The following is a 17,233-nucleotide window of genomic DNA, read 5'->3' on the forward strand; positions in this document are numbered from 1 at the left end:
CTCGCGTACCACCGTCCCGTGTGCACTCCGCCCTATGGCCCCTACTTCTTCCCCCCCTCGTGAGGATCCCTCCTCCGGGGTACCGTCGATTAGGCAACGACAGCGGCTGCGGCGAGCCCAGCGATCCCAGTGGAAGGGTTTGAAGGGTGCAGCACGAAAGGCCTGTTTTCCACTAGTGGTAAGTAGATCCTGATGCCTAAAACCGCCTCACTGAATTCCGGTGTCGTCCCTCAAGCCTTTCTGTTTCTTCTAGGTACACATGACCTGACACGACAAGACACAAGAGCATACAGTCCATGCCTGCACCATCACAACAATTTTGTGCCAGCAGCATCCATATTTGATGGAACAAGTCGAACACGGTAGCCTTGCCGCATGTGCATATATAAACGTAGCATGGTGCACCACAGCACCGCAAACAATCCCACGCCAAACAGGGAGAGTCCAAATCAGCAGGCAGCAGCAGCTCAGCATGGCCCTCCCCCTGCGCCGCCGCGCGGCACCCGCCGTGGCCATGCTCGTGGCCTTGCTGCTGGTGGCAGCGGCCGGCGAGCCCGGCTCAGACGCAGCGCAACTCTCAGGTTGCGCAACCGTGTGCGCCATGAGGCCCGACATGGAGGGAATGGCCTGCGCGCTTACCTGCGTGCAAAGTAACCTGCTCTGCCTCGGCAACTGCGGCCCCACGTTCGGCCCCTCGCCGCCGGCGAATCCTATACACCGACCATGCGCCGCACACCCCCTCGTTCATTTTGGGCCGGCCCATATCCCGCTGACTGTTTCTTCTGGCTTTTCCCCATGCATCTTCTCCAGAATATCTGCCGCTGAGAGTCGAGAGTTCCTTCTCCCGTTCGTTCCCCGAGTCCTGCCCTCCGCCTCCGCCCCTTTCTCGCTTGAGTTCTGGTCTCTTCGGGATCTGATTCATTCGTCTCACACCGGTGGCGGCGGAAGGTCAGTTCCGTTCCTTCTTCTCCCCGTACGTGCGATAATGGATTCGTGTTGGTTAGGATTTTTCCAGATGATTCATTTGTTCTGATTTTTTGGCTTGCTAGCTAGGATTCGTACTGTTTTAGAGATCCCCATAGACTTAGTTTCCGTGGATAGCCGGTCATGCCCAACATCTCAAGCCTATGATAGCTAATTTTCACGTGCGCCGCACATCTGATGTGTTTAGTAATAACGGGGATGTACTCCGTCTGTCTAACAGACTGTTGAAAATTGTGTCGCTGATCGCGCGGTGCTGCCGCTAGAGAATTCTTTAGGTGGCAGCATACGTCGAAACTACGACCTTCTGCTTCGCCATAATAAGCTGCACATTGTTGGCGAGGTGCGGCTCGCGGTTCATCACTGCTTGTTGGCCAACCGTGGTGTCAAGATTGAGAACCTAGGGAGCGCCATGGGCCATCCTCAAGTGAGCCTGATTTTCCCAGCTGTTCCACGGATTTATTTCTGCAATTTTTTTCATTAGTCTCTATTGGGTTTCATATCTTCTTTCTGAAAACTAATGTGTAGGTCCTTGCGCAATGTGAGCAGTTACACTGATTATAATTATGGCACTTCTTGGTTATCACAAAAAAATTGTGAACTTGGTTTAGTATTATCTCAGAACACCAAGTGGGTTTATCTAGTTGATTCTGTTATTACTAATCAAAGTAATATGTGTCCTTTAGTATATTGCAGAACAAAAACTCCAAGACACTGGTGCAGTTGCTAGTTCGTTAGCTGCTCAACTTTATGGACTTGATATTCTTGCAGACAATATCCAGGTAGAACAAATATATTTCCGAAATCATAATAGAACATCTTATCTCCTTTTACTGGAAGAATAACTTACATATTTATGTAGGATGACACAGATAACGTAACCCGTTTCATGATGCTGGCTAGAGAACCCATTATTGCTCACACTGATAAGCCATTCAAGGTACTAAAATTCATTCAGTTTTTTTCTTTGTGTTCGAAACTTTCTCTCTTTTTTTCAATAGAATTTTATGACTAAGTGCAGGATGCATCATTTTGGGTCTGAACACTAAATGAAACACCAAATGTAAATTGCAAAAAAAATGGGCTCTTTTTCAGATACATGGAATCTTCCTGCAATTCACCGCTCGTATATTTCCAGTAACCGTTAATAAAATATAGCTCTACCATCATATGATCTCCAGACCAGTATAGTGTTCTCACTAGAAAAAGGGCATGGACAACTCTTCAAGGCGCTCGCAGTGTTTGCTGCTCTCAGGAAAATTAATCTCACCAAGGTAGTTTCAACAATCTCATGAGTTCAGTATTTATTTAAAACCCACATGCGTTGTTTGAAGCCGAAGTGATAACTCATGCATCGTTTTTGTATGGTGATGCGCAGATGGAAAGTCGTCCACACAAGAAAAGACCTCTACGTGTAGCTGATGATAATTGTTCCACACCACTGAAGTAAGAACAAAGATTTATTCATTTGAGATTTAATCAACAGTACACAGATTGAGCTACATGAAAACTTTATATACAATAATGCTTCTCAAACTGTTGTACCAGGCATTTCGATTACCTTTTCTATGTAGATTTCGAGGCGTCAATGGCTGATCCAAATGCTCAGAATGCTCTGAGTAACTTAAAGGTGTGGTGTCATTGTTTAATATGGTCTGGTTTGTAAGCGAGCGGTGACTCAATTCATTTTTTTTGTTTCTTTGCAGCAAGAGTTTGCTACATTCCTGAGAGTTGTTTGAAGCTATCCTACTGATGTTAGTGAAACATGAATTTTCTGGCACCTGCTTCAGATGATGTACTTCTGAGTTGGTTGTCAATATTTGGCTCCGGAAGAGCAGCATTTTTTCAACGAGGAAGAGTTGCCATTTTGTAACTCCGCGATTCGTTTCTGTCCACATTAAATCTTCCTGGGGGTACATTGTTCATTCCATGTTACATTACTTGTCCAGATGCTCTTTACTTTCCGTGCGAGAGAATTCTTGACATATTTCCTTTTTTTATCTGAGCTCGCAAGGGCTTATATTACATAGTGCTTGATACTTGGTGGAGAATAGGAAACCCGCACGTGCTCTCTCTCCCGCATCCCCCAGAAACCCTAGACACCTCCCGCCGCCGCCGCCGGCGGCGCCGCCGGGCAAAGGCCGCGAGGCGTGGAGGCGGCGGCGGGCTTCCCTCTTGACGTGGCGAGGACGACGGCTGGGGGATCCCCTCGACGCTGCGGCGGAAGACCCCCTGCCCATGTGTGATGGCTGGGCGGCGGCGGTCGGAGGAAGGGGGCGACGGCGCCTGCCGCGGCCTCCCCCGCCTCCCGTCGGAGCACACCGGTGGTGGATGGTGGGGGGACGGGCTGCGCCATCCCCTCCCTTTCTCGCCGGTGCGGGGTGGTGATCTCGGGATCTTCCCGCGGCACAAGGACGCCCGGGGCAGCAGCCTCGGGTTCGACGGAGGAGGCGGCCTTCTTCTTCGTCGGAGGTGGTCGGCCAGGCTGGTTGTCTTGTGTGGGGGATCATGGGATCTCACACAGGTTTCCGGCAATGGTGATCTAGTCCGGGGTGTCATGGCGGCCGGTGAAAACTGAGCCTCGACCTCGGTCTTGGCGGATGATGGCGGCATCGGCCGATGTCGTTACCTTGTCGAAGGCGTCATCTTTGTCCGTCTTGGCACTACACTCGGCGAGTTGGGGATGAGCGGCTGCCGGTGAAAACCGTGCTCCGACCTCGGTTGGCGGACGATGGCGACGTGTCACGCCGCTACCTTCTTGAAGGCATCGTCGTCGCAGTATGCGGTCTCTCACTTGTGCTGCTCCGGGGGAAACCCTAGGTCTGGGTCTCCCGGATCGGACGATGGTGGCGCGCTGATGACCCACAAGTATAGGGGGTGTATCGTAGTATCTTCGATAAGTAAGAATGTCGACCCCAACGAGGAGCAGAAGGTGTTGACAAGCAGTTTCGATGAAGGATTCACCGTAAATGCTCACGCGACAAGTATTCGGGGATTTTGATGTAACAGATGAATAAAGTACGAGTAAGTAAAGTGCGAGAGTAACAATTGCAGCGAGTGGCCCAATCCTTTTTAGCACAAAGGACAAGCCGGTTTGTTTACTTATAATAACCAAACGTTCTCGAGGACACACGGGATTTTAGTCTAGTGCTTTCGCTACATACGGCTAATTAATCTTCATTGTTTTGATAAGTGTTGTGTGGGTGAACCTACGCTAATGTACCGCCCTTCCTAGGACTAATACATACGTGTGATTATACCCCTTGCAAGCATCCGCAACTACAAGAGAGTAATTAAGATAAATCTAACCACAGCCTTAAACTCTGAGATCTTGCTATCCCTCCTGCATCGATATACCAACAGGGGCTCGTAGTTTCGTCACTCCGGCAACCCCGCAATTGGCAAACGAGTACAAGATGCATTCCCCTAGGCCCATAAAGGTGAAGTGTCGTGTAGTCGACGTTCACACGACACCACTAGAAGAATAACACCACAACTTAAATATCATAACATTGAATATTACTCAACCATACTTCACTACTAACATTTAGACTTCACCCATGTCCTCAAGAACTAAACGAACTACTCACGAGACATCATACGGAACATGATCAGAGGTGATATGATGATGAATAACAATCTGAACATAAACCTTGGTTCAACGGTTTCACTCAATAGCATCAATAACAAGTAGAAATCAACACCGGGAGAGTTTCCCCTATCAAACAATCAAGATCAAACCCAAATTGCTACAGCGGTGACGATGTGCAGCGATGGAGACGGCGGTGATGATGATGAAGATGATGATGATGGTGATGGAGATGATGTCCAGCTCGATGACGGTGACGATGGCATCGATTTCCCCCTCCGGGAGGGAATTTCCCCGGCGGAACTCAGCCTGCCGGAGAGCTCTTTTCTCTCTGGTGTGCTCCGCCTCGCGAGGCGGGCCGTGACGCTCGCGACTCTTTCCCTGGGGCTTAGGTTTTCGGGACGAAGGCGTACGCGAAGAAAAGGAGGCGAGAGGGGGCTGTGGCCCCCTCCTCACAGGGCGACGCGGCCAGGCCTTGGGCCGCGCCGGCCTATGGGGTGGGCCCACCTCGGGTCCCCTCTTCTCCCCCTTCTGGCTCCCTTCGTCATCTGGAAAAATAGGATTTTTCGTATAATTTCCGTCAACCGTTGATCTTCCGAAATATTGCATTCTGACGGTGCTTTTTCCAGCAGAATCCTGGCTCCGGTGCGCGATCCCCAAATAATCATGAAACATGCAAAATAGATGAAATAACATAAGTATCATCTCCAAATATGAAATATATCAATGAATAACAACAAATTATGATATAAAATAGTGATGCAAATTGGACGTATCAACCCCCCCAAGCTTAGACTTCGCTTGTCCCCAAGCGAAACTGAACTCGGTAAACAGGACCACATGTTTATGGAGTGAGGAGTCGATAAATAAAATACGGACAAGAAGCATCATATTCATTCACACAAGACATTCTAGTAAACAACTTCCTCATATAATTCAACTTGAAACAAGTATAAGGTAATCACAAATAAAGGTGCATAAGAAATCATAATTGGTGATGGCAAACTTCGTTCTTGGTCAGAGAACAGTTAACAAATTATATTTATCTATTGAGCAGCGCTCTCATGTTAAAGCTTATGTGGCTCATCCTGCATACTCAATCATAATGATCATTGATAACTTCCAAAGCTACATTCATTCAGATAAAACTTGTACTAAACAAGGAAGAATAAAAAACATGATGAAGCAAATCACAATATAATGGTTTGATCACAACAACTCAAATGCTTGCTTGAGATGGAGGGAAATAGGTTTACTGACTCAACATAAAGTAAAAGACAGGCCCTTCGCAGAGGGAAGCATGGATTACTATTTTTGTGCTAGAGCTTTTCATTTTGCAAACAAGAAACAATTTTGTCAACGGTAGTAATAAAGCATATGTGTTATGTATAAGACATCTTATAAGTTGCAAGCCTCATGCATAGTATACTAATAGTGCTCGCACCTTGTCCTAATTAGCTTGGATTAACACAGATTATCATTGCATAGCATATGTTTCAACCAAGTGTCACAAAGGGGTACCTCTATGCCGCCTGTACAAAGGTCTAAGGAGAAAGCTCGCATTGGATTTCTCGCTTTTGATTATTCTCAACTTAGACATCCATACCGGGACAACATAGACAACAGATGATGGACTCCTCTTTAATGCATAAGCATTCAACAACAATTATTATTCTCATAAGAGATTGAGGATTAGCTGTCCATACTGAAACTGAAGGAGATATGCCCTAGAGGCAATAATAAAGTGGTTATTATTAATATCTTTATGTTTATGATAAATGTTTATATATCATGCTATAATTGTATTAACCGAAACATTAGTACATGTGTGATATGTAGACAAACAAGAAGTCCCTAGTATGCCTCTTAAACTAGCTTGTTGATTAATGGATGATTAGTTTCATAATCATGAACATTGGATGTTATTAATAACAAGGTTATATCATTATATGAATGATGTAATGGACACACCCAATTAAGCGTAGCATAAGATCTCGTCATTAAGTTATTTGCTATAAGCTTTCGATACATAGTTACCTAGTCCTTATGACCATGAGATCATATAAATCACTTATACCGGAAAGGTACTTTGATTACACCAAACACCACTCGCGTAAATGGGTGGCTATAAAGGTGGGATTAAGTATCCGGAAAGTATGAGTTGAAGCATATGGATCAACAAGTGGGATTTGTCCATCCCGATGACGGATAGATATACTCTGGGCCCTCTCGGTGGAATGTCGTCTAATGTCTTGCAAGCATATGAATAAGTTCATAAGAGACCACATACCACGGTACGAGTAAAGAGTATTTGTCAGGAGACAAGGTTGAACAAGGTATAAAGTGATACCGAAGATCAAACCTCGGACAAGTAAAATATCGCGTGACAAAGGGAATTGGTATTATATGTGAATGGTTCATTCGATCACTAAAGTCATCGTTGAATATGTGGGAGCCATTATGGATCTCCAGATCCCGCTATTGGTTATTGGTCGGAGAGAGTACTCAACCATGTCCGCATAGTTCACGAACCGTAGGGTGACACACTTAAAGTTGGATGTTGAAATGGTAGAAATTGAATATGGAATGGAGTTCGAATATTTGTTCGGAGTCCCGGATGAGATCCCGGACATCACGAGGAGTTCCGAATGGTCCGGAGAATAAGATTCATATATAGGATGTCATTTTATGTGAATTAAAATGTCGCGGAAGGTTCTAGAAGGTTCTAGAAAAGTCCGGAAGAAACCACCAAGGAAGGTGGAGTCCACATGGGACTCCACCTCCATGGCCGGCCAACCCTAGTGGGGGAGGAGTCCCAAGTGGACTCCCCCTTAGGGGGCCGGCCACCCCCCATATGGGAGGTGGAAATCCCACCTTTGGTGGGAGTCCTAGCTTGGCTAGGTTTCCCCCTCTTATGGGAAGTTTTTGGTTCGGGTCTTATTCGAAGACTTGGAGACCAACTCTTGGGAATCCACCTATATAATGAGGGGCCAAGGGAGGGGGCCGGCCACCCCAAGACCACAAGCTGGCCGCCCCCCTTGAAGTGGCCGGCCACCCCCTCCCAAACCCTAGCCGCCCCCCTCTCCTCCATATCTCCCGCGTAGCTTAGCGAAGCTCCGCCGGACTTCTCCACCACCACCGACACCACGCCGTCGTGCTGTCGGATTCAAGAGGAGCTACTACTCCTCGCTGCCCGCTGGAACGGGGAGGTGGACGTCGTCTTCATCAACAACCGAACGTGTGACCGAGTACGGAGGTGCTGCCCGTTCGTGGCGCCGGAACCGATCGTGATCAAGATCTTCTACGCGCTTTTGCAAGCGGCAAGTGAACGTCTACCGCAGCAACAAGAGCCTCCTCTTGTAGGCTTTGGAATCTCTTCAAGGGTGAGACTCGATAATCCCCTCGTTGCTACCGTCTTCTAGATTGCATCTTGGCTTGGATTTCGTGTTCGCGGTAGGAAAATTTTTGTTTTCCATGCAACGTTATCATACAGAAACTTCCACCATGAATCATGGCTTTAGTTAGCGGCCCAATGTTCTTCTCTAACAGTATGCATACTCAAACCATTTGATTGTGAAAACCGCCCTTACTTCAGACAAGACGAACATGCATAGCAACTCACATGATATTCAACAAAGGTAAAAGAGTTGATGGCGTCCCCGTAAAATATGGTTACCGCTCAACAAGCAACTTACTAAGAAATAAGACACATAAGTACATATTCTTCACCACGATAGTTTTTAAGCTATTTGTCCCATGAGCTATATATTGCAGAGGTAAGGGATAGAAATTTTAAAGGTAGCACTCAAGCAATTTACTTTGGAATGGCAGAGAGATACCATGTAATAGGTAGATATGGTGGACACAAATGGCATAGGTTTGGGTTGAGGTTTGGATGCACGAGAAGCATTCCCTCTCAGTACAGGTCTTTGGCTAGCAAGGTTAATTAGCAAGCACAAAAGTTGAGGGAAACAAACGAATATACATGTGATAGAAACAATCATGCATCTTTCTTGTAAGCACAAACAATTTTAACTTCGAATAATAAGCTATGAGCTAACAAGAAAGGAAGACAATGAAACAGCTATATATATTTCTCTTTTCTACTTAAACCTCAAGGTGTTGTTGCTATTGACCAATGCTAAGTTTGCCAAAACCAAATAGACTTACTCAATGCTCCCAAAGTGGTACCAATACTAAAATCAAGATCAATCATATAATAGAAATTGCAAACTAAACTAAGGTGTGCAATATGTAAATGATAAGACTTCTCATTAATATTTCATAACGATAACTCACACCAAGGGATACATAGACAAACTAAAGGAGAGATACTTCCACGCTACAACCCATCTTATATGATAACTTCCCTACTCATGATATGACACTACTTGATAGTAAAAAGTAAAAGATAGTGATGATGTGATACCGCGGCACTCCCCTAAGCTTGGAACAAACCAAGGGGATGCCAATACCGATGATGAATTACTCCTTCGGCGATGATGGTGATGAACTCCTCCCGCGCTTCTTACAGATCTCCTTCAGCTTCAGTTTCTCATCTTGGCAATTCTGCACTAAGACTCGAAGAGATTCATTGTTATCTGAAGTTGGCGGTGGCGACCTTGTGATGGGAATCGAGTAATATTCCAGCATTCTATGGAGACGGTAATTCTCCTCCTGGAGTATCTCCACTTCTCTTCTTAGAGCCCGGTATTGATCACAAAACTCATTGGTAGTCCGCAGAGCCTCTTCCAACACGGGGAAAGAGTCGAGGCTAAGAGCAGGTGGTAAGGATCCCTGCAAGTTATGAGAGAAAGAACATCGAGTGTCAACAGATCCCACCAAGATTTGCTTACTCCCAACGGCTTGCTGCTCTTGTTTTGATGACACCCTTCTCACTTCCTCCTCCGAAAGCCCCTTGCCCTTGTTGTTGGAGGCCATAGTGCTCCTAGATTGAAAACAAATCCTGGCAGAAACAGCTCGAAACAAAACTCGTCGAGAAAACGATATACGGACCTCCAGGGGTCCGGGGGATTATATAGCAAAAAAATTCACGACAAAAGGAAAGTACCAGGTCGAACCAGAGTCGGAAAGGGGCGACGAGGCGGCCAGCTCATAGGGCGGCGCGGGCCACAGCCAGGCCGCACCGGCCTATGGGGGCACGCCCTCGTGCGTCTCCTCCACTCCGTTTCGATCTCGTAATTTTTCATATTTTCCAAAAACAGCAAAAATATTGTTCGGAAAGTAAATTGCAAACTTTTCATTACCAGTACGGTTACCTATTCAAAGTCGAGTTCTGGTGGACTGTCAATTTGTCCTTTGATGAAAGCCTCCGGTGTTTCCACTCGAATAATATCAACATCAACATTATAAGAATCACCTGAGATATAATGCTTGAGTCTTTGTCCATTCACCACTTGTGTGGCATTACCTTGGAGAGAGCTAATTTTAATTGCTCCTGAACGATACACCTCCTCAACAACATATGGTCCTTCCCATTTCGAGAGTAATTTCCTTGCAAAGAATCTGAGACGAGACCGATACAATAGGACTTTATCCCCAATATTAAATTCTCTTTTGATAATCCTTCTATCATGCCATTTTTTAACTTTCTCTTTAAAGAGTTTAGCATTTTCATAAGCTTCACTTCTCCATTCATCTAGAGAACTCAATTGCAGCAACCTCTTATTACCAGCTAGTTTAGGATCTTTATTTAATTCTCTAACAACCCAATAAGCTTTGTGCTCTAGTTCTAAAGGTAAATGACAAGCTTTTCCATAAACCATTTTATAAGGTGACATTCCCATGGGATTTTTATAAGCAGTTCTATAAGCCCATAGTGCTTCCTTCAATTTACTAGCCCAATTCTTTCTAGTTTTATTAACTGTCTTTTGCAAGATAGATTTAATTTCTCTATTTGATAGTTCTACTTGCCCACTAGTTTGAGGATGATAAGCGGAAGCAATTCTATGATTAATGCCATATTTAGCAAGAGTTTTTCTAAAACCACCATGAATAAAATGAGAACCTCCTTCAGTCATAATATATCGAGGAACTCCAAATCGAGGAAAAATAATATCTAAAAGCATTCTTAAAGAGGTCTCACCATCAGCACTTTTTGTAGGTATGGCTTCCACCCATTTAGTAACATAATCAACAGCAACAAGTATATGAGTGTTACCTTCCAAAGAGGGAAAAGGTCCCGTGAAGTCAAATCCCCAACAATCGAACGGTTCAATAACAAGAGTATAATTCATAGGCATTTCATTGCGTCTGGAGATATTACCAACCCTTTGGCATTCATCACAAGATAAAATAAACTTCCTTGCATCTTTGAAGAGAGTTGGCCAATAAAAACCTGATTGTAGAACCTTTTGCGCGGTTCTATCTCCGGCGTGATGTCCTCCATAAGCACTCCCATGACATTTACTCAATATCTCCTCGCTGTTCATATTCGGGAACACATCTTCGCAGAATACCATCCACTCCTTCTTTATATAAGTATGGGTCATCCCAGAAATAATGCCTCAAGTCATAAAAGAATTTCCTCCTTTGCTGAGCTGAAAAGGTCGGAGGCAAGTACTTGGAAATAATAAAGTTAGCATAATCAGCATACCAAGGACTGTCTCGCGAGCTCACCTTTATTACAGCCGATTGTTCATTTGGAAAACTATCATTGACAGGAACAGGATCATAAGAAATATTTTCCAATCTAGACAAATTATCAGCAACAGGATTATCAGCACCTTTTCTATCTACAATATGTAAATCAAATTCTTGCAACAGAAGCACCCATCTAATAAGCCTTGGCTTAGCATCTTTCTTTTGCATAAGGTATCTCGATTGCAGCATGATCAGTATGAATAGTAACTTTTGAATCAACAATATAAGACCTAAACTTATCACAAGCAAAGACTACAGCTAACAATTCTTTTTCAGTAGTAGCATAATTTCTTTGAGCAGCATCAAGAGTTTTACTAGCATAATGAATAACATTCAATTTTTTATTTACTCGCTGTCCAAGAACAGCGCCTACAAAAAAATCACTAGCATCACACATAATTTCAAATGGTAAGTTCCAATCAGGAGGTTCAACTATAGGAGCAGTTGTTAAGGCTTTCTTTAGAGTTTCAAAAGCTTCCTTACAATCATCATCAAAAACAAAAGGTACATCTTTTTGAAGAAGATTAGTAAGAGGCTTTGAAATCTTAGAAAAGTCTTTAATAAACCTCCTATAAAACCCAGCATGACCAAGAACACTACGAATACCTTTAACATCCCTAGGATAGGGCATCTTCTCAATTGCTTCAAGTTTAGCTCTATCAACTTCAATACCTCTCTTGGAAATTTTATGTCCCAATACAATTCCTTCATTAACCATAAAGTGGCATTTCTCCCAATTAAGAACAAGGTTAGTTTCTTCACATCTCTGCAAAACTTTATCAAGGTTCCGCAAACAATTATCAAAAGAATTCCCATAGACAGAAAAATCATCCATGAATACCTCTACAATACTCTCGCAAAAGCCATGAAAAATAGCAGACATGCATCTTTGAAAAGTAGCAGGAGCATTACATAAACCAAAAGGCATACGTCTATAAGCATAGGTTCCATAGGGACAAGTGAAAGTGGTTTTCTCTTGATCCTTAGTTTTATCAGCAATTTGTGAAAACCCAGAATAACCATCAAGAAAGCAAAAATGAGTATTTTTCGATAACCTTTCTAACATTTGATCAATAAAAGGCAAAGGATAATGATCTTTCTTAGTAACTTTATTAACTTTACGAAAATCAATGCACATTCTATAACCTACAACTACTCTTTGAGGTATGAGCTCATCAGTATCATTAGGCACAACAGTCATTCCTCCTTTTTAGGAACACAATGCACAGGACTGACCCATCTACTATCAGCAATAGGATATATAATACCAGCTTCAAGAAGTCTTAATACCTCATTTCTTACCACATCCTTCATCTTAGGAATTAAACGACGCTGAGGTTCAACAACAGGCTTTGCATCATCTTCCATATTAATGGCGTGTTGGCAAATAGAGAGATAAATCCCCTTCAAGTCATCAAGAGTGTAGCCAATAGCATCTCGGTGTTTCTTCAATATTTCCAATAACTTTTCTTCCTCAAACTCTGTAAGCTTAGAACTAATAATAACAGGATATATTTTCTTATCATCAATATGAGAATATTTAAGATTATCAGGTAATGGTTTTAAATCAAAGACAGGATCTTTCTTCGGTGGCGGTGTTGTACCCAGATCTTCTACCGGTAAATCATGCTTAAGAATAGGTTGACGGAGAAAAATTTCATCAAGCTCATTTCTTTCTTCCCTAAAAACTTCACTCTCACTATTCTCCAAATGTTGCTGCAAAGGATTATTAGGAGCAAGAGCAATAGATGCACACTGTTCAACTCTAAAATCATTATTAGGCAAATCAGCTTTATAAGGAGTTTTGGTAAATTTAGAGAAGTTAAACTCATAAGATTCACCAGCAAATTTAGTCAAAATTTTCTCTTTCTTGCAATCTATAATAGCACCACAAGTGTTTAGAAAAGGTCTACCAAAAATGATAGGACAATATTCACTAGCAGCAGAACCAAGTACCAAAAAGTCAGCAGGATATTTAATCTTACCACATAGAACTTCCACATCTCGAACAATACCAATTGGAGAGATAGTTTCTCTATTAGCCAGCTGAATAACCATATCAATATCCTCAAGTTCACAAGAACCAATTTCGTGCATAATCTCCGTGTAAAGCTCATAAGGAATAGCACTAACACTTGCACCCATATCGCATAAACCATAATAACAATGATCACCAATTCTAACAGATAGCATAGGAACACTAGCTTGCTTGGGTTTATTAGGATGTGAAACAATATTAGAAGCATCTTCACAGAAAATAATATGACCATCCTCCACATTTTCAGTCACAAGATCTTTAACTATTGCAACAAGCAGGTTCAACTTTTATTTGTTCTTCAGGTTCGATAGGTTTCTTTTCACTTTTATGAACCGCACTATTTATAACAGAGTACTCCTTCATTTTAGCAGGGAAAGGAGTTTTTTCAATATAAACTTCAGGAATAACATGATCCACAGTTTCAACTACAACACATTTATTTATAGATGAATCAATTTTATCTTTATACGGTTCATGATACTTATCAAAATTCTTCCTAGGCAATTCATAATGAGAGGCAAAAGCTTTATAAAGATTTGCAGCAACTTGAGAATCAAGACCATAAGTAGCACTCATATTACGAAATTTATCAAGTATCCATAAAAGCTTCAATGCATTTGTAATCATAATTTATACCTGATTCTCTATCTTTGTCGTTCTCCCATCCTTCGCGTATTTTCCCTGGATCCGATTAAGAAGGTCCCTTTTAAACTCTTCTTTGTTGCGCGTAAATGATCCAGAACAAGAAGTATCCAGCAAGGTCTTGTCTTCAAAAGAAAGTCTTGCATAGAAATTATCAATAATAACATTACAGGAAGCTCATGAATGGGGCATTTGAGCATTAACGACTTCAATCTCCCCCAAGATTGGGCAATACTCTCTCCATCATGAGGCCAAAAATTATATATGCGGTTCCGATCCTTGTGAATTTCACTTGGAGGATAGAACTTAGAATAAAACCGGGGCACAATATCATTCCATTCAAGAGAATCCCCATTATCCAGTGATTTATACCAATGCGCCGCTTTACCATACAGCGATATAGAGAATAGTTTCTTCCTCACTTCATCCATAGCAATACTCGCACACTTGAATAAACCGCATAATTCATGTAAGAACAAGAATGATCTCCAGTGGTGGACAGCTTCCATCCCCCGTATAACGGTTATCCACTACACGTTCAATAATTTTCATAGGTATTTTGTATGGTATCTCTTCCTCACCTGGCGCCTCATCCACTACCTTTGCAGTAGTAGTAGATTTCCCAAATAAACACTCAAGAGAAGATCTCTCCATAATGAATTATGGCAGCAGGCAGAAATAAAATCAGCACAAACAAGTAGAAATTTCCCTTACCAATTCCACTTACCAATAGCGCTTCACTCCCGGCAACGGCGCCAGAAAATAGTCTTGATGACCCACAAGAATAGGGGTGTATCGTAGTATCTTCGATAAGTAAGAATGTCGATCCCAACGAGGAGCAGAAGGTGTTGACAAGCAGTTTCGATGAAGGATTCACCGTAAATGCTCACGGACAAGTATTCGGGGGTTTTGATGTAACAGATGAATAAAGTACGAGTAAGTAAAGTGCGAGAGTAACAATTGCAGCGAGTGGCCCAATCCTTTTTAGCACAAAGGACAAGCCGGTATGCTTACTTATAATAACCAAACGTTCCTGAGGACACACGGGATTTTAGTCTAGTGCTTTCGGTACATACGGCTAATTAATCTTCATTGTTTTGATAAGTGTTGTGTGGGTGAACCTACGCTAATGTACCGCCCTTCCTAGGACTAATACATACTTGTGATTATACCCCTTGCAAGCATCCACAACTACAAGAAAGTAATTAAGATAAATATAACCACAGCCTTAAACTCTGAGATCCTTCTATCCCTCCTGCATCGATATACCAACGGGGGCTCAGTGTTTCGTCACTCCGGCAACCCCGCAATTGGCAAACGAGTACAAGATGCATTCCCCTAGGCCCATAAAGGTGAAGTGTCGTGTAGTCGACGTTCACACGACACCACTAGAAGAATAACACCACAACTTAAATATCATAACATTGAATATTACTCAACCATACTTCACTACTAACATTTAGACTTCACCCATGTCCTCAAGAACTAAACGAACTACTCACGAGACATCATACGGAACATGATCAGAGGTGATATGATGATGAATAACAATCTGAACATAAACCTTGGTTCAACGGTTTCACTCAATAGCATCAATAACAAGTAGAAATCAACACCGGGAGAGTTTCCCCTATCAAACAATCAAGATCAAACCCAAATTGCTACAGCGGTGACGATGTGCAGCGATGGAGACGGCGGTGATGATGATGAAGATGATGATGATGGCGATGGAGATGATGTCCAGCTCGATGACGGTGACGATGGCGTCGATTTCCCCCTCCGGGAGGGAATTTCCCCGGCGGAACTCAGCCTGCCGGAGAGCTCTTTTCTCTCTGGTGTTCTCCGCCTCGCAGAGGCGGCTGTGACGCTTCGCGACTCTTTCCCTGGGGCTTAGGTTTTCGGGACGAAGGCGTACGCGAAGAAAAGGAGGCGAGAGGGGCTGTGGGCCCCCCTCTCACAGTGGCGGCGCGGCCGGGCCTTGGGCCGCGCCGGCCTATGGGGTGGGCCCACCTCGGGTCCCCTCTTCTCCCCCTTCTGGCTCCCTTCGTCATCTGGAAAAATAGGATTTTTCGTATAATTTCCGTCAACTGTTGATCTTCCGAAATATTGCATTCTGACGGTGCTTTTTCCAGCAGAATCCTGGCTCCGGTGCGCGATCCCCAAATAATCATGAAACATGCAAAATAGATGAAATAACATAAGTATCATCTCCAAATATGAAATATATCAATGAATAACAGCAAATTATGATATAAAATAGTGATGCAAATTGGACGTATCACGCGCCCTGCGTCGTTCTACCTCTTGGGGCATCGTTTTTGGAGCAGCTGCTGGATGTTGGCGGTTTTCGGTGGAGTGGTGTTCATCTACCACATTGTTGGCGATGAGTCTCAGTGGCATGGTGCTGCAGGGTATCAACGACAGATGCGGGATGATGTATAGGTGCAGTATGGTGGAGCTGTCTGGCGTCATGGTGGCATCGACGGCAGGTCTTGCAAGGTTAATGCGATTATCTCTCTTGAAGATGGAGTCGAGGAAGACGGCGGGAGCAACTCCTGTGGCGTGGGCGTTTGTAACACCCCAAATTTCAATAAAAAGAAAGTTAGAGAATTCCAGAGAGCAAAATTTCAAACAAACAAAAACTTTTTAAATTGCATATAGTACCATGCATAGGACCTGTGCATTTGATTGATATGCCATGATGATTGTTATTACTTGTATTTGATATGCTCTAAAACCCTAATGTGATCATATGAAGATCACCAGCCAAATAAACCAAAAAGAGAAAGAAATCAAATAAATGAAAAACCCTAAAACCCTAACATATGCCCTATGGCATTTTTATAAATTTTGACCCTAGACCTATTTGGTCTTCACCATTAGTTGAATAATGTTATTAAACACTTATTGCAACTTTTGGAATCAAAGAATCACAATTTAAATAATTTCCAAATGCAAAACTAGCTCACATATGATAATGGTCAAAAGTGACAATTATAGTCTCGATCACTACTTTGAGCCTTTGCCATTCAATTTTCTCAAACCAAATCTTGCTAACTCTTTGCACCATTTCAAAGTCAACATCAAGGTGAACAACTTTGGTAAAGATCACCATGCCAAAATCATCTTTGATCATGAGCAATGCTCATCCAAAGTTTCAACTTTTTAACATATGCAACATTCTCCACTTAGCCATTTTTGCCAATTCTTGAATTCTAAGAATTCCACCACCACCTCAAATCATCTCTGGTCAAATACAACTTATCTAAACCCACACATTTCAAATTGTTTCACCTTTTGAATTATTTCAAATTTGAACA

The 17,233-nt window shown here is 43.0% G+C and overlaps 1 pseudogene; it reads left to right on the plus strand.

Annotated features, from left to right (window-relative positions):
* Positions 1-472: 472 nt before the first annotated feature.
* On the plus strand, positions 473-3,026 carry LOC124671223 (annotated as a pseudogene).
* Positions 3,027-17,233: the final 14,207 nt, after the last annotated feature.

This window comes from Lolium rigidum, chromosome 7, assembly GCF_022539505.1.
Source record: "Lolium rigidum isolate FL_2022 chromosome 7, APGP_CSIRO_Lrig_0.1, whole genome shotgun sequence".
Taxonomy (NCBI): domain Eukaryota; kingdom Viridiplantae; phylum Streptophyta; class Magnoliopsida; order Poales; family Poaceae; genus Lolium; species Lolium rigidum.